Here is a 21,549-nt window from a genome sequence, read left to right as displayed (position 1 = left end):
GGCCAGGAGCTCCAGGGATCTGCCTGACTCCGCCTCCCTATCACTGGGTTTACAAGTGCACACCTCCACTCCTGGCTTTGAAAATATTTTCAACTTATTTTCAAATGTGAGATCTGAGGGTTAACTTAAGTTCTCACCAGCATTTTACTTACCAACTATGCTTTCTTCCAAGCCTAAGAACACAGATTGTCTTTTCTTTTTTTTTTTTCTTTTCTTTTTTTTTTTCTTTTCTTTTTTTTTTTTGAAATTCACAATTTTCTCTGAAACCCAGTCAGTAGCAGTTGCTGCACCTAGACATATGTCTTAAGTTATGCCTTCACTTACCTCTCTGGACCCATGTGGTCTGGCTTTCAGGGACAGACGTTCTCTGGTCCAGCCTTTTGTTTGTTTTCTCTCTCCACCCCCCTCCGCCTCCCTCTCATACTTTGTCTGTCTGTCTGTCTGTCTGCCTCTGTCCACGTGAGAGAGTTTGGGTACGCGTGCATCACAGCATACATGTGCAGCCGAGTGAGCAAGCTTAGGTGTCAGACTTGCTTTCTAGCTGAGATAGGGACTCTGTTGTTTTTCTACTGAGCATGCCTGGTTATGTGACCCTTGAACCTGCAGAGCTTCTCTTGTCTTTGCCTCCCCTCTTGGCAGAACAGCTCTGGAATTACAAATGCTTGCTACTGCACTGGGCTTCATGTGGGTTTGGGGACCTGAGTCTGGGTTCTTATGTTTGGATGTCATGTATTTTGCTCACTAAGCCTTTCCCCCAGACCTGCCTTCATCCTCTTCTTCATCAATTAATTAATTTCTATTTTTATTTGGCTAGTCTGGAATTCATTACATAGACTAGAAGGGCTTCAAACTCAGAGGTCTGCTTTCCTCTGCCTCTCCAGCGCTTTTAAGACTAAAGATATGTGCCACCACGTCTGGCACAGCTCTGGTTTTGAATTCATTGTATATTCTCACACTCTATTATAATTATACATTAAAATGCACATATATAAACACACAAATGAATGTATAGAGTGGTGGAGCTAGGGGTTTTTTTTGTTGTTTTTTGGGGGAAGGGGGTGGTGGTTTTAGTTTTGGTTTTCTAAGACAGGGTTTCTCTATAGCTTTGAAGTCTGTCCTGGCCCTTGCTCTATAGACCAGGCTGGCCTCGAACTCAGAGATTCACCTGTCTTTGCTTCCCAAGTGCTGGGATTAAAGGCATGTACCACCACCACCAGCAGAGCTGGTTGTTAAATAGCTACATTGTTCAAACTGCTCTGAGCTTTGATCACTGAGGATAAAGACAAGGATTTCAAAAGTACTGGGGGTATCTCAGCTGGTAGAGTTAATGCCTAGCTGGCACAAAGCCTTAGGTTTGATCCTCAGCTCCAGGGAGACCATGCATGGTGACATGTGACAGAAATCTCAGCCACTGAGTGGTGTACACAGGAGGACCAGGAGCTCAAGGTCACCCGGGGCTGCACAGCAACTTCAAGGCCAGGCAGAACTCTGCCGATCACTTGCAATCAACAACAAAAATCGCGCCACCCCAACTGTGCAGTTGCTGAGTATTTGCACCAGGCAAGCACTAAGCAGTGAAGACTCATCACCACGCTGAGTTCTCACCGTTCCAGGAGGCAGCACGCTATGCAGCTGACAGATGACAACAGAGAGCGAGATGACACCGTAAAGACCCTCTGACATGCACACACACATAAAGTCCTCAGTTCAGGGCCTGGTGCAGTGGCCGCTGAATGAACTGACACTATTAGCACAGTGCACGCGAGAATCTACGCAGCTGGTAAGAGCAAAGAGAGCGCGCCAGCCGAGGGAGATGACTGTACTGACGGGAACACCTGATAAAGAATTAAGGGCATCAATTATCCAATTCCTGAGTGCCAATTCGGGGTCTTCCTTGGTTCTAAACTGCTTTAGAACCTGTGTCTAAAGTCACACGGCTAGAGAGAATGTGTTCATGGTCCTGCAAGAATGGTACCAGTGCATGCCCTCTGAACCCCATAGGGCATGGATGGAGCGTTCTTCTGTTAGGTGGAAATGGAACTACTTGGCTGGCATGGCAGAAAATTTAAGAAAAATCAAGGCACATTTAGAGGATATTGAAGGGGCTTAGGGAATGACTCAGTCTATAAAGTATTTTCCATGCAAATATGAGGACTTAAGCTTCAATCTCCAGAACCTATACAAAGGGCACACATGAGACATGTGTCTGCAATCCTAGTGTTGGGGAAGGGAGACAGGGAGTTCCCCTAGGCCTTTGGTCCTAAAGACAATGGGTAAGTTTCAGGTTCAGTGAGAGAAGCTGTCTCCAGAAAGCAGTGTGATCAAATATGATCCTTAACGTTAATCTCTGGCCTCTAGAAACACCCACACTAAAAGATATGTACAACACAGACACCACACACACACACACACACACACACACACACACACACACACACACACACACATTCCTTCTTAAAAATGTAAAAGGGGTAAACTCAAAAGTAACTTGTCCCTTCTTCATCCCTCTGGTTCCTTCCTCCATCCCTCCTCCACTGAGGATGGCACCCGAGCAGCACACAGGCCAGACTAGCTTTCTACAGTGCTATCCCTCCCTCTAGCTCAAAAGCTACTGCACAGTGAACATATTTCGAAAAGAGCCTATCCTTATGGCAGATCTGGAAGGCAGCAATAGAAAACTAGATGGGGGGGGGAGCTATTGCTCAAAGAATTAAAAGAACTTGTTTTTTGATTTTTTTTTAAAGAAGAAAATGAAAACAAACCAGGCAAGGCTGGCTAGATGGCTCAGCAGTTAAGAGCTCACACTGTTCTTGCAGAAGACACAGGTTCAACTCCCAGCACCCACATTGATTGCTTACAAACACCTCTCAACTCCAGTTCCGCAGGATCTGATGCCTCAGGTCTCAGGCACTGAATTCAAGGCAAAACCCCTCCCCACAAACACACATAAATTAAAAATAAAAGTAAAATCCTAAAACCAAAATCAAAACAAAATCATGCCTGACACCCTTAGCACTCCGAAGTCCAAGGCAAGAGGGTTAGGGTTAGGGCCTGATTTTGAGCTACACAGTGGGACCCTGCTTGAATTAAGAACCGAAAAAACATTAAAAACCAAACTGTGCCTGTCTGGTGCATAGCTGTGCTTACAGCCATGTTCAGGGAGTGACAGTGACCTCTGGAACTCCCGGTGACCACAGTTTAGCATATGGTTGAACTTGAGTCTGCAAGCATGAAGAAATAATGATTCGCTGGGAATTTGGGGGAATTACTGACCCTGAGAGAATTATTACAAGTCTAAAATCGGGTGACTTTGTTTTCTAACACATTAGCATATCTCTACAGAAGCAGTGTGCAGGGTGTTTAAGTGACAACCAGTCACTGTGGCTGGACCCAAGTCCCTCTTTATACCTGGTAGCTGTATGAGTTTGGTCAAGCGACTAAACCTTCCTGTGCCTTAGTGTCTTCTTAACAGCAAGGACAGGAATAAATCCCGGAACCCATGCCATAATTAACACAGGTAAAGGGAGGAAAGGAGTGACTGAGTTACGAAAAAAAAGGTAAAGCCCAAGCAGGACACCACCACCTGCCCGTGACACATTTTCAACATTTGATGGCCTGCTGAAAAGACAGGTTCCTGGGCCACACTAGAATCATGAAGGTTCTTTAAAAGTCACTTCTAAAATGTAAGGATTTTTCAGTTCTAACTTGCATACCCAGGTTCCAACAAACAAACATTATTAGGAATCAAAATAATCTAACTCGTACCACTGTACTGTATATCGCAAAGTCCTGTCCCTCTGAGGCTTAGAACCGCGAGCGGCATTCAAGTAACTTTTCACTATGCGCTTGGGAGCCACAGAGAAGTCACTGCAGCCCAGGGCTTCAGTCACTCAGAACATTCTGGGTGAACAAAAGGGCTTGGATCTTCCATCCACAAAGAACCAAACGACACAGCAACTTGCCACTGACTCATAGCCGACAGGTATGTGTCTTCGCAAGTTTGTCTCCAACATCACCATCCTCCATGTATGTAAAACAAAATAAAACCCAGGATACTCAGCTCATGCTGAATATTAAAAATACAAAAACCATCATATCCCACCTCTCACCAGAATTAGGTGAGTATTTAGCAGACCCAGTCCTTATAGCCTGTCACCAGTGTCTCACAATCTTTCCAAGCAAGTTTTTTTCAGGACAGAACACTTTCTCATAGGGGGACGAGCTGTAGTCAGATATAACCTGACTCAGCAGGGGAAAGAAAAGGCTTTTCCTAGTCTCCAAGTCACCCCTGGGCAGGTCCAGTCTCGGCACTCACACAGACACACCCCGGAACTGTAAACGATTTTAACAACAGGACGTTTTTCCCACCTCAAAAGTGGGATCACCTTTTCAGCCTACTGATGTCCCAAGGGTGTTCTGAGTATCAACAAAGTTCACATTAGTCAGGCACTTTGATTTCCACAGACAAAAGGCTCTGCAGAACTACAAAGCATGATTATCCAACCCAACGGCCTCTGTGGAGTATTCGAGATGACAAGGGAGGAGGCGGACAGGCTACTGGTTCCCACTGTTGCCCTCCCCATAGCAAAGCTCCCGCAATCCCCAAGCCCAAGGCAGGGCCAGTCAAGTGGAAGCCATGCTGTATCGGCACTTGGCTACACTCTTCCTTATATAGTCAATGGAGAGGGAATCCCTCTGTGTGCATATTTTCAGTTCACATTCCCGAACAGTATAGGCAAACACAGATTTCAGCTGTGATTAACAGGGCTGCCTCTGCCTGGGCTAGTCCCCCAGGTTAGGGCCCCATGCACATCCCTGTTAAAGGATGAGTCTGAGTGAGTGTGTTCCTTTGGGAACCCTGACTCCTTTTCTAAAGAAGGTACCAGCAGGTGTACCTATGCCCAGATAATGCCCACAAGCAACCAGGCCAACCCCACTTAAAAACTGAGGGGATAAAATGAAAAGATAATTTTAGATATACACTGAATCTCAGCTTGGGACTTCCCCCTGGACCCTGGAGTACTTGCAAACAGTCTTGAAGACTGTGGAAAAATAATATTTAACTGCAGAGACTAGCATAATCTAGCATACTATTAGAATATATATGCATATCAGCAGGAGGAACTAGAGATTTCACCCAGAGCCTTACGCCTACCAGGCAAGTGCTCAACTATTTCCTGCCCGAAAAGGAATTTTTGAGGGACACAAAGGCCCAAATGAACCTCTTCTCTCATAGCACGTGACAGCCATTAGTGAGAAGTCTAACACTGGCTGGCATTAACTATGTTCTTCACGAGCCACAGACATTCATCCATGTGCCTTTAGCTGAGCTGCTCACAGTTGAGATTTAAAACCCCCAAAACCACTTGATGATGACAGCTTAGAGGAAGAGGATGCGGGAGAAATGTACCCATGCAGCTCTGAGTTCAATCCTTAGTGTTAGATAAAACAGAAAACACCTGATAAACAAGCAAACAAACAAACAACTAACTAAATAAATAAATAAATACCTTCGCCATCAACAGAGCTATGACAACTGTTTATTAGTGCGTTGGGATTCCTACTAAAGCGAGCCACAGTATACCACAGTATACCACAATGCCGTGCAGGCATCTAGACCTTCCAAAGCAGCGAATCACTAATCCTAAGAAACCATACCCATCCACTGCACTAAATTCATTCTTACTACAAAGCCTGACAAAGTATCAGAAGGAAATTTAAAAAAGAAAGAGAAAAAGCTCCTGAGCCTGAAGGGTTAACTCACTTGTCTATAGGGGGAAAAAGGGAAAAGGAGAATAAAAAAAAAAAAAAAGAAAGCACGGGTATAGTTTCCTTTTATCCTAAAACAATGCATTTATTATTTTCTGTGTATCTGGTAAAGGGCATGGCTTTCAGAGTGGAAAACAAAACAGACGTTGGTCACATGTTTATTGTGACCAACCTCACCTCCTCCCTTCCCTTCTGATAAATAATCAAACATGCCATCCAGAAAAAACAAAATCAGCGAGCTGGGAAATTTGATGGTCATCAAACAGGCTGAGAGAGCGAGAAAAGCAGCCCACTGTTCCCACACTGCTCGGGCCCCACACCTACACAAACATCTGAGTAAATAACCTCACTCACTCTTCCCATCTTCCCCGCAATTACTCCTACTGTTAAACAAATTGGCCTTAAGGCAGTCACAAACATCTTTTCTTTTCTCCCTCCTGCAAAGCAGAACAACTTCTGAACATAAAAAAAAATGAAAAATAAAAAATAAAAATAAAAAACAAACCCATCCCGGCCACAGCGACACACAGGGAGACTTGTTTATTTGTGTCCATGTTTCTCCTATTAGACGGTTTGGACGACTATGAAAACCCTATTTCTTTTCCTACCCTAACAGATGCTGTTGAAAATACTGAAGTTAATAGATATTTAGTCTGAGGACTAACCAAGTTCAGAATAATAGCAATTCTCTTAAGATCAAAAGAGTCAATTTTCTACTTCCTGTCTATTCCCTCATCAGTACATAGCTTAAAAAAAAAATAGCACCTGGCTTGCCAATTATAGTGAAGCTGAAGAACAGGGCTAGAGGGGGTAGAGAGGGAGGGAAGAAAGGCCAGAGGGTGGACCGGGGCAGGAAAAGGTGGAACCATTTTTAAAATGCTCATACCATGTGTTTGAAAGCCATTTCTCCTGAAGAGCCCAAGAGTTACAAGGCTCTGCCAGCCCCAGTGCCAGGGCTTGCCCGCCATCCTAATTACCCACAAAGAAAATGGTCAAAAGAGGGTCCGATACCACAGTTAACAACCATTGCTGGAAGCAGGGCAGCCTTTCTCTTTCCCTTCGCAGCCCACTCCGTTTAAACAATAGTCATATGAATGAGATAATGACCGTGCGTGTTTCGGCAGTCTGACTTTTATTGGCATGAAATTGGTACAAATATTATCAAGACCGATTCGCCCATGATGACGGTGTCATGATGTCAACCTCCGAGGACAACTCTGCACACTGTCACAGGCACCATCCCCACACTCTCTCAGGACTTGAGATAACAGGAAGAAAAAAAAGCAGACGGCACATACAGCAGGGGGAAAGTTACAATCTACATCCAGCCTGTAAAAGTGTCTGACAACACTGGCTGATTCTTCCTGATCGGAGCCAAAGCCACATGTGAAAGCAAGAGAGAATTAACAAGGAGTTAGCAGGATCCCTACGGTGGAAAAAAAAGGAAGAAGAAAAAAAGCTTCGATGGAGAGAGGCGGGAGGGAAGGAAGAAAGCACACAGTAAACAACTTGAAGCATCTCAGTTTGTCCTTTACCGAACGTCTGCCCAAGCAAAGATCCCAGCTTAAAAGTTTAACCCATTGAAAATGGTCTCTTTTTTTTTTTCCTCTGGACACTTACAGAGAAAATGAAGAGTTTGGCAGACTGAGCCGGCACCGTCTCCCTCTGCAGTTCCGTCTCGCTGTGGATGAGCTCTGGCTGTCTCTGCGAAGCGGGGGTTTGCCGAGTGGTAAGAGAGATGTTTGAATAAACAGGAAGTGCTGAGCGGCTGAAGCACACTCGAGGAGAAAACACACTGGAACACTGCCCTTTGTAGGCAACCTCAGGGAGGTTTGTCTCCACAGTAGCTGGCTGGGCTCTCACTCAATGACAAGGAAACCACAAGAATTCCTCAAGTAATTCTTCACTTTCAAAGCTGGAAGATCAGTTGGAGCTTGCAGGTAATTTTCAAAGTTGTATGAAGCACTTAAAGAAATCTATTAATGTTCAACGTATCTAAATCACTCCAGAACGGCAAGCAGGGACACAGCACACATGGCGTGCCCCGGTAGACCAAGCCCTAGCCAAACACAGCTCCCGCACGAGGAGGCAAGTACACACCAACAGGGTTCAGGAAACCTGCTCTTGAGATATTTTTGTGGTGACATTTACATAGGCAGGATGAGAGAGAGAGAGAGAGAGAGAGAGAGAGAGAGAGAGAGAGAGAGAGAGAGAGAGAATGAGAATGAATTCAGACCTTGCTGACCTTAGAGGATTTTTAGTCACATATATTTTTTAAAGAGTGCGTCATCCAGCGTTTCAAGGATATGCCTTGTATCTGGTTTGATTGCTTTCCCTCCACATTTAGCTCCTCTGCTATTAGAAAAACTACCTGTGTATCACACAGTGCCCACTTGCCTACTTGAGTACTCCTTACCCTGTCCTAAACTGATTATTAAGGTCCTGTCTTCAGTCACCAGAAGAACCTGACAGGTACCATTTAAAAAAAAAAAAAAAAAAACACAGCCACAGGAGGTGGGTGTAGCAGGTCAGTTTGAAAAATGGGAGGAAGAGTGGAACAGCCATATTCAATTGAAAACAAGGATATAGCAAAGGCTTCCTTCCTAAAATGTACTGCTGTTGTGGCTGAGTTCTCTGCCACAGAAGCATCTGACTTGTTATTGAGCATGGAATGCTGGCCTGTCTGTCAGGCAGGTGCTAATACTCGGCTAAAATAACTCATTGGGAGCTGTCAGTGAGATGTTTACATAGGCCCCAATCTTTTCTTCATAGAAGGAAATTTTTTTTTTACTGGAATTCATCTTCTTTTGATCTCACATTCAAAGCAACGGCAGCTTGATAGACATTCAAGTCTGAAAGCAAATCCAGACGCTGAAGATAAACCGCCAGAATATGACAGGCAGAAGCATCTAAAGCTTACAGAAATGAAGAGAACAGCATGTCGCCCGAGTATTACAATAGCAAAAATCAAGAGACATATTAGGTGGAACTGATCAGCCACAAAAACAGTTCAAAAGGCAGATCACAGAAACAGGATGAGGGGAAGGGGGTGGGGGGAATGGGATCAATCTGGTTTTTCTGCCTCACCTCCCTCCTGAGCCTCCACGTCTGCCTCTCCCCTGCATGAAGGGTGGAATGTCCAATACAGAGGCTCTCCTCTAACTGGGCCGGTCCATTTACAGAGGTGCCAAAGGATTTGCTAACAATCTGCTTCAAGGAGCAGGAGGAAAAGGAAGGCATGTGCCCAGGCTCCCGCACGCTACATTGTACTGCCATCCCTGTTCCTGTTCTTAAATGTAGCACCAGAGAACACAAGGCTGGCCCAGGGGAGGTGGGCAGTCAGGCACAACCCAGACTAGGATGGGGCTAACACTCTCCTCAAACGGCTAGACAGTGAATGAATGCAAGAGCCCCACCTGCAGTTACACACATGGTCAAATTCCTCCAGTCCCAGACATAGGTCACTGTTCCGCCCCTAGAAGCTTTTAAGCCAACTAGGCCAGTCTCTTAAAGAGATTATTATAAGGACTTTTTTATGGGCATAAAAAATTTCAAAGAATTTTTTTTTAGAAGGATACTATTGTTTTTAAAGGATGCCTCTTGTTTTAATTCAAGTCAATGCATATAACAACAGGAAAAGCAGGCCTCTAAGCAGTTCTGCCCTTGAGTTGTTTATTAACAAACACTGAAAGGGAAGAGGAAGAACCAGATTAAAGGACATCAGAATTCTACAAAATTTACCTGTGGTTCTTTCCCAACTGTGATCTTCTTCTGAGATTGGAAAAGTGAGATTCTCTTTTACGTACTACATGCTAGGATTTTAAAAATTACTTCATTTCCTTTTCCCTCCCTCCCTCCCTCCCTCCCTCCTTCCTTCTCCCTGCCTTCTCTCCATAGTAAGCCCACAGTAAAATATGGATTTAAAAATGCACAACCCAATTTCCAAAGCTGTAATCAGATTATGGTTTGTTTTCTATCAACAGGATACCTGGGTAACTGAGTTACAAACATGGAAACAAACTGCGAGGTGCGGGGCCAGTAGACTGTGAAGCACTCTGCAGTTAGGATGTCCACACAAGACCTGCCTATCAAATATACATTCAGTTTATTCACGGAAACATTCCTTACAACACCATCCTATTATAAAGATTACGGTAGCCTCATCATCTCACCAAGCTTGCTAGAGAGCCCCTGGAAGGGAAGGCCTCAGGCCTCTGCAGGGGTGGGAGAGATGGAGGGTCAGACAGGGATGGGGAGGTGGGATTCTCCCCAGTGGGATGCTCCCCTTTGGAACAGCTCAACCAGCTGGGGATGACCTTTAGCTATGGCAAGTCAGGACAGGACATTGTTGGAAATTCCAGAAGGTGTTTGGGAGCACTGGCCAGGGGCTAGTGCTGCTAGGCAGGAATTTGCCAAGAGGGATCAGCAGAGGGGCTTGCGATGCCATGTCTTGGGAGCACAATAGTTCAGTCCTGAGGCCACTGCCTGGTTTCTGTGCGTGAACTCCTGGGTTGTGTCAGTACATGCTGTATCAGGTGTTTGACTATGGGACTATGTGTTTAACTTTGGGGTAAATATTTTGCACATTTTTTAACATAAATATTTTTCTGTTTTGTTCACAGTCCAAACATGTTATATGTTCACACTATTTGTAAATATTTTCCTCCTTTTATAACAATAATATCCTGTGAGTCAAAACATGTTTGTGTTTATTTTATCAAAACAAATTCTTAGTTCAAAACAACATGGCATGTGGTCAACCTAGTTTCCAGATCACACAAAAATGGTTTCACTTACGTTCCTAACACAAACAAACAAACAAACAAACAGCAAATACCATACTAGAGTCTAGGTTGCCTTAAAAACTTACCTCTGCCCCATCCCACAGAGATGTGACCTACTCAGAGTTGAAGATTTCATTAAAATTGTACACCATCAAACAAGCCAGCCTCCTCCTGACATCAACAACAACGAACAATTTACTCCCTAAATTTCTCAACTTCCATATGCCACATTACCATCATTTACCCACAAACAAGGGAAGTTTAACATAAAAGTGAAATGCAGTTTCCCTTGTACATTAGAAAATAGATTTTTTTTCCTACACAAAGAATGCAATTGACTCCACTCCTTTGCTTGGACATTAAAGGTCTGTTGTTTTATTTTGTTTTGTTTTGTTTTGAAAAATATCTGCCAAGTACGAAGGCCTTCATTAGTTGGGCTTTTTTGATATAAACAACTTTTGAGATGTCATTTTAAAAACCTCATAATGACACCATTAAAAAGCTGCCATTTTTAACAGAGAGCTTGTCTGCTCAGGGCCATGGAATGGTAGCCACGCTTCAGGCCCCTTCCTTCCTTTCTCCCCTTTCAGACTTCGGCCGGACTTGAATGTCACCATAGACCTTGAATCTCTGAATGTGAAATGGCTTCGCTAATTGCTTTAATTGCTTGAAGATGTGCAGGCAGGTGAAAGCCGATCCCCGTGGCCATTGTAGAGACTAAGAACAACACTGGAATGTTTACACAGTGGTTTGATTTTAATAGACAGAAGGGCTGAGTTTAAGACAGCAAGAACACAGCTAATAGATGACCTCTTAATGTGGTCCTCCTCTTAAAAAAAAAAAAAGTACTAATAAGGACACACAACCAAACACAATGTCATGTCTGAAAGGCGGAATCCTAAATACCAAGGTTATTACCCGGTACCTGACATTTCCACCCAAAACGTTACACTTAAGAAAATTAAAACAAAAAAGTACTTTATAAGTCAGTCACCTTCTAAACAGATTTTGACTCTATGGTATTTTTGAAATAAGCACACTCATTTAAATTTTAAATTGCTTATTTTTTTTCCACTAGTGCAACACTCCATTGTCCCTTAGAGGAAAAGTGTCCCTCACCCTCACGTATGGTTTCCTGCCTCTTGCATGTTCTTTGTTGCAGCATCGAGGCTAAGCCCTTTGACACAGTGCTGTGCACAAACACGCATCTCCCTCCTGTCTGTCCTCTTGCTGTGTGAGCTCATGGTCGGCTTCTTATTAATAGAACTAGAAAGGACTTTGGATTGGCCATTCAACAGTAGCGGCCATACTCCTTGGATGTTTTAATGGCTTGAAATGGACACCGAGATCTGGTGATACCTCCCAATGGCTGTCTTCTCATGGGGGTACAAATACAATCTTTAGTGCACGGCAGGAAATGAGTGATGAGCCCTAGTCACCACCCCACAAAGGTTAAGCAGGAACAGATTTATATATAAAGGTGAGCAAATATACTTTATATACTCTAAAGATACACATATAAATATCTAAGTTCATGCATGTGTGTATGTATACAGATATCCATGTGCAGATGTATTTATGCATGCATACACATGTGATTCATGTATATAGAAATATTTCATATACAGTCAAGACTAGCTCACTGCTGCAGAAGGGAAAAATACCAGAAACTAATGCGATGATTTTAGGGGTAAGCTGGACAATCAGAGGCAATAGATATATCTTGTAAATTAGTTCAGACAAGGAGGTACTCCTCCATACAACAGGGAGTATGGTATAAGTACTGCTCACCTAAGAAATGTTGCACATTAACTCATGGCTATGAAATACAAATTGCAGAAAGAAAGGGAAAAAAAGAAACAGGAAAAAAATCGTCCTTTTAAAGTCACAAACAGTTCTAAATGCTGTAAGTAATGTAATAAACTTAGGAGTTTCTTTGCCCGAACGATTTGTCCTCAAACACGGAGACAAAATAATGAAACCAAAATACGTGCATTTAATATCCTTTGATCCACAGACGTCACATGTATTTATCAACACTTACACTCTTTCCTAAAGTGAAATCCTGGGTAAGTAGTAATGTCCTTCCCTCTGAAAGAGGAGGGGAGACAAGTATCCATTTAAACATTAAGTATAAACTAGTCCAAGCCAGCGAGAGGTACACAGAGGGAAAAGTAAACAGGCCCCACTGCCTACCGGCTAAAGAGTTCCCTTTGAAAGCTCTCAGCAGCCAGTGCCTGGTACCGAGGCTGCCCTGCGAGCTGGAGGGGTCAGCAGAGCTATGCTAAGCTGACAGGTTCAGTTTACAGCGGCCAGGACTTTGTTTGGATATACTGGCCTTGCTCACCGCCAGCCCAACAACAGATGGCTAGAAAACTTTCATTATGTTGCACAGGACTGAACTGCAAACAATCCAGAAAACTGTGAAAGGTTTAACTCCCTCTGAACCAATGCGCCAAACCAGAGCCCGCACAGGCCCAGGGGCCTGTAGAAGCAGGCTGAACACAGAACCTGCCAAGCAGAGTTCAGGGGAAGCCACCCGTTCAAGACTGCAGCTCTAGAGAGAACTACCAGAGGGTTTATTTTAACTGTTCAAAGGCCAGACCTTAGAAGGAGTTGTACCTTTTGTGCCTTCTTGTATTTTATTTTCCCAAAACGTAGTGACAGACTTTCCAGAGAGAAGAATCTTCCAGACAATTCCCACTCCCCAAGCTCCCTTCCTGCCTCCCCTTTCTTAGGGAAGCTGGCAGGGACTGCTCCAGTCTCACCCCAAACACCTAGATTTAAATATGACTTACCCAAATCTGTGGGTAATTTAAATATTCATTAAGCCGTTTCAATCCCACCAAATCCCAGTCTCTTCTAATGCTTGGAGACAGGTTATAAATACACCTTCAAAGGTTTAATTCAATTGGCAATCGGAGAGGTCTTATCACTTGGAACGTGTTATTTTCCTATTATTCGAGAAATGAACAAATGTGTTTTCCACAAACGTATTTTAGAAGCTACCCTTTGCTGTTATTGAGAGAAAATTGTGTTTATGACTCCTTTAGCATAGTGTAAACTCATAAACGTCAACAGAGAGTACAAGGAAAACTGTCAACTAAATATTGTTTCCTTCACGAGCTGTTCTTCCAAGTCAATTACGCCTTTCAACTTCTGGGGCATTGTATGATAAACTGGCAGTAAAAATCATTCACATTAATATACCATGGTGCCTTGCCTGCAAAAGGTAATTAAGGAAGTAAATGACTCATAAGAATAGACATATTAGCTGCAAAATGAAAGGCAACTGAGCTGCCACATAAAAATATGTACCATTAAGATACCGCATTTTCATATTCCTGTAATCAGCTCCTCTACACTAATGCTTATTTAATCCAGTTCTGAGCTAAGTCCATCAACAACTGTTTTTCGCTGTTTTCTCCTTGACTGAACATTATGAGAGCAGGTTTGGAATAAATACCGCAATGAGATTTTTTGCATACTCAATTGAAGAACAGGTTTTTCCATTTTAAAATCTATTTTTCTTTCCCCGAGAAATACAACATTAAAAAAAAAAAAGATTACTGGTGGAAGAAAATTAGACATAGCAAGTTAGATGCTCCTCTGACTGCTGAGCAGGTAGGTACCTGTCTGAGGAAGAGTCATTCTCCTCTCCTGTCACCTTTTCTGGTCGCTATGAGCATAAGGATGTCAGGCCTCCGGTTGCCAGACCCCTGCTTCTTTTACAAATGCCTTTCATTAGCATTATGGAGCCATGGGCAATTCATGCTTTGGCAAAGGTAGAAGGCAAGAACTGAGGAAGGAGCTGGTGAGTGGGTGAGATCTCAGAATAGCCTGGTGGCCCCTGAGTCCTTCCAGAGTTAGCCACCTGACAGACAGATGACCCCTTCTCGGAAGAACTGAAACTAACCACAAACTCTCTGCTCCCCTGTCCAACTTCAAGCGCCCAAGGTCGATTCTCGATAGTCTTTTATTTTAAGGGATCCCCAACAGTCCATTCCAGAAAAACACTATCCGTTTAGCGAAGTGTGAGATGATTTCCGGAGGCAAAGTTGCTCACCTTTCTTCCCCTCTGCATCCTTGATTCTCATCAGTTACAGGGGCCAGCCATGTGCCCTGGGAATACATCTAGAGATACTAGAAGTGGGTGGTCTTCTAGATGCAGATGAAATGCCCACTCTTGTGGGAAACGGAAGCTTCTGTCGCAACTGATGACGCACAGGCCTTCTGATCCAGTTTGGGTGCCTATTCCTACACCTCTGGCTAGCCTCACTTGCCCGGCGGCGGCAGTAAAGACCGGGCAACAAATGACTGCAGTACCTGCCTTCTGTGAAGGCTGTTGATAGTAGACTGTCCACAACCTACTAAGAGACCACAAAGAGATCTCTGCTCATTTGCCTTCTGGAAGAAGACAGGCTTTCCACAAGTCAAGTTCTAGATTTCTATAGGAGTTGGGCCTTCACTCTCTCTGCTCCCTGGCATCGACAAGATGTTTTGTTTTCAAAATTGCTGAACAGCCAGCTAGATCCTCAAGGGCAGTCCAGGTCAGGAGAATAGCCTAACAAGGACCCCTTGCTATTGATTTGTCTTTTCAGGGCCTGGCAAATGCAAGGAGCCCCTAGGTATAGGGGATCACACCCTGCCATGCATTGTTGCCTCTTGTTCGAGCAGATACTGCTTAGAACAATTAATGAGCTCTAGTCCTTTCTCCAATTAGAGAACAAAGGTCCTTTTGCTCACAGAACAGCAGGGAACGCATGTAGAGGTTCCATGAAGGTTTCTAATTGCCTTCAAATGGAATTCTTGAGATTTAGGAACATAATAGGATTGGGAACTAGGGACATTTCCAGCATCCTTTCCAAATAAGCCTTTGCAGAACACAGCTGTTAATAATAAATACACCGTTATCAACGATGTAAAGTTAGGACTATGATGGTCGTAACCTTTGCATTTGTGACAATTAACCCAAAAGCACAAGTACAATGATACATGAATTAGTTTTTTTTTTTTAAAAAAAATACATTGAAAAAAATAATACAATAAAAGGACCTCATAGGAAAAGGAAGGCAAGGAGGCAGCTCCTCTGAGCCTGGTATTCACCAGACCTTCAGCGATTTGGACTCAAACATGTAATTAGGTAAGATAACCCCAGTTTTCAGAGTCATTAGAGGCTTTGGGTAATAGAATACTCTCTCTCCGAAGTGTTACAAATACACCACAGTTCTAAATAACCTGCAATGCCTGGAGAAAGTACACTTCCTACCAAGGGCAAAGCTACTGTGCAGCGAGGAACAGTAAATGACAGGCTGGCGTTCAACCCCATTAGCTGCTATGTGATAGCAGCACATTCGCTAGCACGCGACCTGTGAAAAATCTGAGATCTCTTTAAATCTCTGAATTGGATTACTGCATTAATTCTTAAGAACTGCGATCCCTCAACCAAGTCAAATTGCCCTCATTAACAGTGGAAAAACTGCCTCTGCAATAAGTATTGCTTTAAAAAGATATTTATTATTGATAATCACTTTCACACACTTCACCTGGAAATCTGACCAAATAATGCCAACAACTCTAAAACCGGCATTCCAACTTTGCATATTAATCTGGGTTCAAAAAAATAAAAATAAAAATGGCAGTGTCTGCACGTGTCTCAAATTTCCTTCCCAGACATCTCCTTTCACACTCAGCAGTAGCCAGCACCAGTTTACAGGAGAAACCGGTGCATTCAAAGAGTTCTGGGGAGACCATTTAAGTACCTTCAGCTGGTTGGGGGCACAGCAGCCTCTCAGCTCCTCTGTTACAGATGGTGCATGGATGGAATTCAATCCCAGACTGGGCTTTCTACACTACTGTAACAAATAGGAGTTCAGATGCCGCTAAATCACACTCAGGATAAAGGAAATGGCAGCAGAGTAGTGCCCAGTGTGGAAATGACACCCACATATTTACAGTGCAGGCTCCCTCATTCTTCCCACATCAGATTTGCTAAGGACGTTAAACCTGTTGTGAGAATGTACTTCGCTGTGTCCTGTGAGGCCAGCAGGCCTCAACCTGTGGGTCTTGACCCCTCTGGAGGTGGAAAGACCTTTCTTTTCACAGGGGTCGCATATCAGAGACTTACGCTATGATTCATAACAGTAGCAATATTAGTTTATGAAGGAGCAATGAACGAGTTTTATGGTGGGGGTCACCACAACATGAGGAACTGTATTAAAGGGTCATAGAATTAGGAAGGCTGAGAACCACAGCTGGGGAGTGATGGGAAAGGAAAGAGGAAGGTGGGCTCAGTGATCAACTCCGCCATTCTTCCCCAGAATGGCCTGACCTAGGTCTCACCCTGAGCAGACTGGAACAAATTCCAGTCTTTTACAAACACTGGAGGCCCCTCTGAGGACTGGTCTCCAACATCATAGTGCTACCTCTACTGGCTCAAGTCCCCTCCATCACTGGCCAGGGTGTTGGGACCGGGCAGAAGCAGGCTGGTCCAGATTTATTGAACCTGACTATTTTTAGAGCGTGTGTCACAGAAGGGAAAAGGAGGGAAGTAGAGGTCGCTTTCCAAGCTGGCTAACACCCAGTGCTTCTAAACAGCTACAATAAAATGCTGGCTGGAGTTCCTAGTAAAAACCCAGAGGCCTTACAGGTTCCAAAGTGCCTTCTGAATCATAAAGAAACCCAGATAAGCTCGCTCCGCGTTGTGTCACTGTGTGTGCAATGTGCTTATCTACAGAAGATGTGAACACAGGCAGTCCCTGTTTAACTTACAAGGAGGGAAAAATCAATTAAGCAGAGCATCCAGAAGGAACAGAGTGAAGGTCCGAGGAGCTGGAGCAGCGCATTTCCGCCAATCTCATCATCTACTGCAACTTGAAAATAGTAACTTCCCCAAACTATTTGCTATTAAAAATGATTATCTCCATTCCAGACCAGATGCACAGAGCAGTACTTAAGATCATTCAGTTTAATAGTCATGTTAGGAGTATTTTTTTTTTTTTAGCCTCAAGAATGCACCCGAAATTTCTGTTCACTGTCCTTCTACCATGCGTGGTGGGAACTGTCTACCTGTTTCACGGAGGAAATCAGGTTCTGGCCGGGCTCATGGATTTGAATGCTTGGTTCCCAGATGGTGGCACTGATTTCAGCATCAGCTAAGTCAACTGCTTAGCTGGTCTACTCCAGAGTGCTCCACAGCTTCTCTGTGGGTCTCTACTGTGGCTGCCTGAAGAACCAAACAGGAAGCGAAGGAGGCAGAGGCACCTGTGGTAGGGACATCAAAACCACTGAACACTGAACACCACTGAAGTGCCTGCGATCCTAATCCGAGCACTCGAGAGACCAAGGAGGGAGGACAAGCTCAAGGCCAACCTTGGTGATTTGAGGGGCAGCCTGGGCTACAGAGTAAGACCCTTTCTTTAAAAAAAAAAATATTGCCATAAACTATGACTCACACATGGGCCAACCCAAGATACCGAGGCTTACCACCTGTCTCCTTCCTGGGGGACCCCAAGTTCCGCAGCACAGTGCAGACACTGTTTCTCTCAGCCTCCATCTGCAGTTGCCTGTCTCTGAGTGCTTTATGATTGTCAATCAGGTTCTTGTCAAACAGTGACTGCTTTAGCAATGACCTCATGAGTAACTCCGCTTCAGGAGTCTAGCAGCTGCTTGCGGCACATGGCAACGTGAACTATTCTCCAGTCCCGGAGTCTTCCCGACTTCGCAGGTCATTAATCATAGAAGGTTGCAGATCTACTGTGTGCTGAGCATGGGCCTTTGGAAGGGAGCGGAGGACAGAGCAGGACCTTCCTTTCCTAACACTTCACACAGTCCAGCTGGAGTGAGACACCCTACAGGCAGAGACCTGCTACTAAGAAAGGTAAGAGAGCCACAATCCAAGAACAACTTGACCCACTGCCTCCGTTTTACCGTAATGGCAGTAAGGCATCTGGGAATTCATCTCTGAGCAGGTGACAGAGCACAGAATGAACCAGACAGGAAAAGGAACAGAGGAAGGAAGGTCCTCGGAGTTGGAGCAGAGGTAATGCTAGAAAGAGATAAGCTTACTGAGCAGTTAGTGACACACCACTGTCCAGTTAACTAGCACAATGTCTTCTTCTCTAGAGTACACAGAGATACACAGATCCCAAAGAGACTTTTTTTTTTCTTTCTGGTTTTTCAAGACAGGGTTTCTCTGTGTAGCTTTGAAGCCTGTCGAACTCAAACTCACAGAGATCCGTCTGCCTCTGCCACCTGAGTACAGGGCTAAAAGGCGTGCACCACCACCACCTGGCACAAATATATACTTTATTAAATGATCTACTAGCAAAATATATCTTGTTGGTAGAAACAGAAACAGCTCCTAAAATCATCAAAGCACTTACATAATTACTATGGAGGCTAGATCTTTTTTTTTTTTTTAACCTTTTTTCAAGTCTTCTTATAGTGGTGTAGGCAGAATTCTAACGTGATTCCATGGCACACAGCCCTACCTCAGGCACAGGTGCCCACCCCTTTCCTGGAAGTCAGTCAGTCACAATAGAGGGACTGATGCTGAAGGAATCTGCAGCTGTAAACAAGATCATAGTTTAGCAGGACTTAAGATAGGGCGCTTATCTGAAGGGGCCAGCATCACATGATCCCCTGATTAACCTGGCATTTTGAGATGGGAGGCAGAAGATGCCAGGGACCGGAAGGGCAGGAAAGATCTGATGCACTGTTGCTGGCTTCTGGATGAGCTGCTCATGGGGCAGGAGACCATAGAAGACAGAAAAGACGGGTGCAGCCTCGGGCCAACCAATAATCAGCATGGGAATAAGGACCTTAGGTCCATCCTTCAACCATGGAATGGTTCATACCTGTATGAGTACAGAGCAATCTTCAGCAAGAACTCAGGCCAGCTAAGACCTTCATCTCCTGCTGATCTCCTGAGCACATAGCCTAACAACCCTGCACCTGTCTTCCTGACCTACACAAGCATAGGCCACCATCAGCATGTGCAAGCTGCCAGACTGGTAACAATATGCTATGTATTAACCAAGGACATACAGTAAAGAAAAATCTTATTGCCTACGCTTAAAGTTTATAAAAGATGTGTTTTTTAAAATATACATTTAATTTTATGTGTATTTGTATGTATGTGTGTGCGTGTGAGTGAGTGTAACTATGTGTATCACATGCATGTGGCGCCTGAGGAGGCGAGAAAAGCTCAGCTGGAACTGGAGTGACAGGTGGCTGTGAGCTACCACTTCTGTGCTGGGACCTGAACTTGGGTCCTCTGCCAGAACAGTCACAGGTCTTACCTGCTGAGCCATCACTAAATCACTGATGAGAACACAAGTGGGAGAGAGAAAAAGGGAAGAGCCTGTATTCTGGTCCCTCATGGAGCACCGCTGGGGGGGGTGCTGTTACAGTCTGGGTGTGAAATGCTCCTCCTGGGCTCATGTGTTCACATGCTTGGCCCAAGGACGATGGTGCTGCTTGCTGCTTTCTGAGACAGTACAATCGTTATGAGTTGGTGTGTAGCTGGAGGAAGCACATCTCTTGGCAGTAAGTCTTATGGTTAAAGACCCACTGCTGCTTCTGGGTCCTGTCTACAGAGCTCCAGCTATTCCCAGCTATGACTTCCACACCATGATCAAGCATGTCTCCTTGAACCAGAAGTCCAGATGAGTCCCTCCTTTCTTAAGCTGCTTTCTGTCAGGTGCTTGGTCACATCAATCATTAAGGTATCAGAGGGATGCTGCAGCCCAGCCCAGCCACATCTGCCAGGCCTACTCCGCTCTTCAGTAAGAAGGGAACAATGGAGAACACGGTGGTGAGCCACATACTGGGAGAAGACATGGGCGGAGTTATTCTGGCAGATGCCATCTCGAATCCATGTGGGTTCCTCTGTTTTGGTGGGTTTGAGGCAGCATCTCATGTGGCCTGGGTTGGCCCCATAGCCACTACATAGCCAAGGATGACCTCCATCATCCTGCCTCCACCCCTAAAGGGCTGGGATTACAGGGAAGTACCATCAACCTGGGTTGGCACAGTGTTGAGGTCAATCCCAGTGTTTTATGTGTGCTGGGCAAATGTCCTTCCAACTGAGTTATGCCCCAGCCCCCGCACTGGTTTTTATTTTGTACTATTTCCTTCAGGAGCCACTAGATAATGAGTATCCTCTTCCAATTATTCTAATTACCTATGCTAATAATGATCAAGGCACAGATTCAAAACCATCTCTGGCTACAGAAGAGAAGGGACACTGTAAATCCTTGATGTTTCTGACAGCCCACGCACAGGGTAGGAAAAGATATTTCCCTGGGAAAGGAGAGGACGGGTGGAAGTGGCAAAAATGCTGCTGCCCACCTTCCCTCCCGGCTGGTACACAGTACTGTGGAAGGCAGTGTGAAATCGGCCTGGCTGCAAATTCCAGCTCCACACCTGACTCAGGCAAGGGAGAGTCCACTCTGCCCTGGGTTCCTCACACGAAAAGTAGGAAGAGGAAATCGTGCTGTTATGGCTGTGGTGAGAAGCTACTGGTTTAGCATATATACAGTACTTTTTAAAAACCGCCCCAACACCCCAGAAAACCATGTAAATGCTATTGTTATTTATTTATTTTTTTTTACTTTTATTATTGCTGTGGGCTACAAAATAAAAGTTGCCACACCCAATCCAAAAGTTGTCTTCAGGGAAATTTGGAAGGCAGTACTCAATGAATCTGCAAAAAATGAAACTGGGCAATCGTGCCGCATGCCTTTAATCCCAGCACTCAGGAGGTGGAAGCGGGTGGGTCTTTGTGAGTTTGAGGCCAGCTTGGTCAACAGAATAAACTCCAGGAGAGTCAGGGCTGAACTCCAAGAGAGCCAGGGCTGCTACACAGAGTACCCTATCTTAAAAACAACAACAACAACAAAAACAAACAAACAAACAAAAAACACAGCTCCAGATATGTGTTGACCTATAATTTTGCTTTTTTAAAAAATTTTTTAGAAAATATAAGTAGTCC

At 44.4% G+C, this 21,549-nt stretch overlaps 1 protein-coding gene across 9 annotated transcripts in view; it reads right to left on the bottom strand.

Annotated features, from left to right (window-relative positions):
* Foxp1 (forkhead box P1) overlaps positions 1-21,549 on the bottom strand; it is a 608,309-nt gene that overhangs the window by 162,932 nt on the left and 423,828 nt on the right. The window contains exon 1 of one of the 9 annotated variants that reach the window (XM_087904471.1): positions 7,390-7,571. The exons of the other annotated variants lie outside the window; for them this stretch is intronic. The gene's annotated coding sequence lies outside the window, so the exon portion shown is untranslated. Of the gene's footprint in view, positions 1-7,389; positions 7,572-21,549 lie in introns of those variants that run through there. 9 annotated transcript variants of the gene reach the window in all.

This window comes from Myodes glareolus, chromosome 3 (genome assembly GCF_982192425.1).
Source record: "Myodes glareolus chromosome 3, mMyoGla1.1, whole genome shotgun sequence".
NCBI lineage: Eukaryota > Metazoa > Chordata > Mammalia > Rodentia > Cricetidae > Myodes > Myodes glareolus.
The sequence above is the reverse complement of the archived record's forward strand: the minus strand, read 5'-3'. Positions and strand labels throughout refer to the sequence as shown.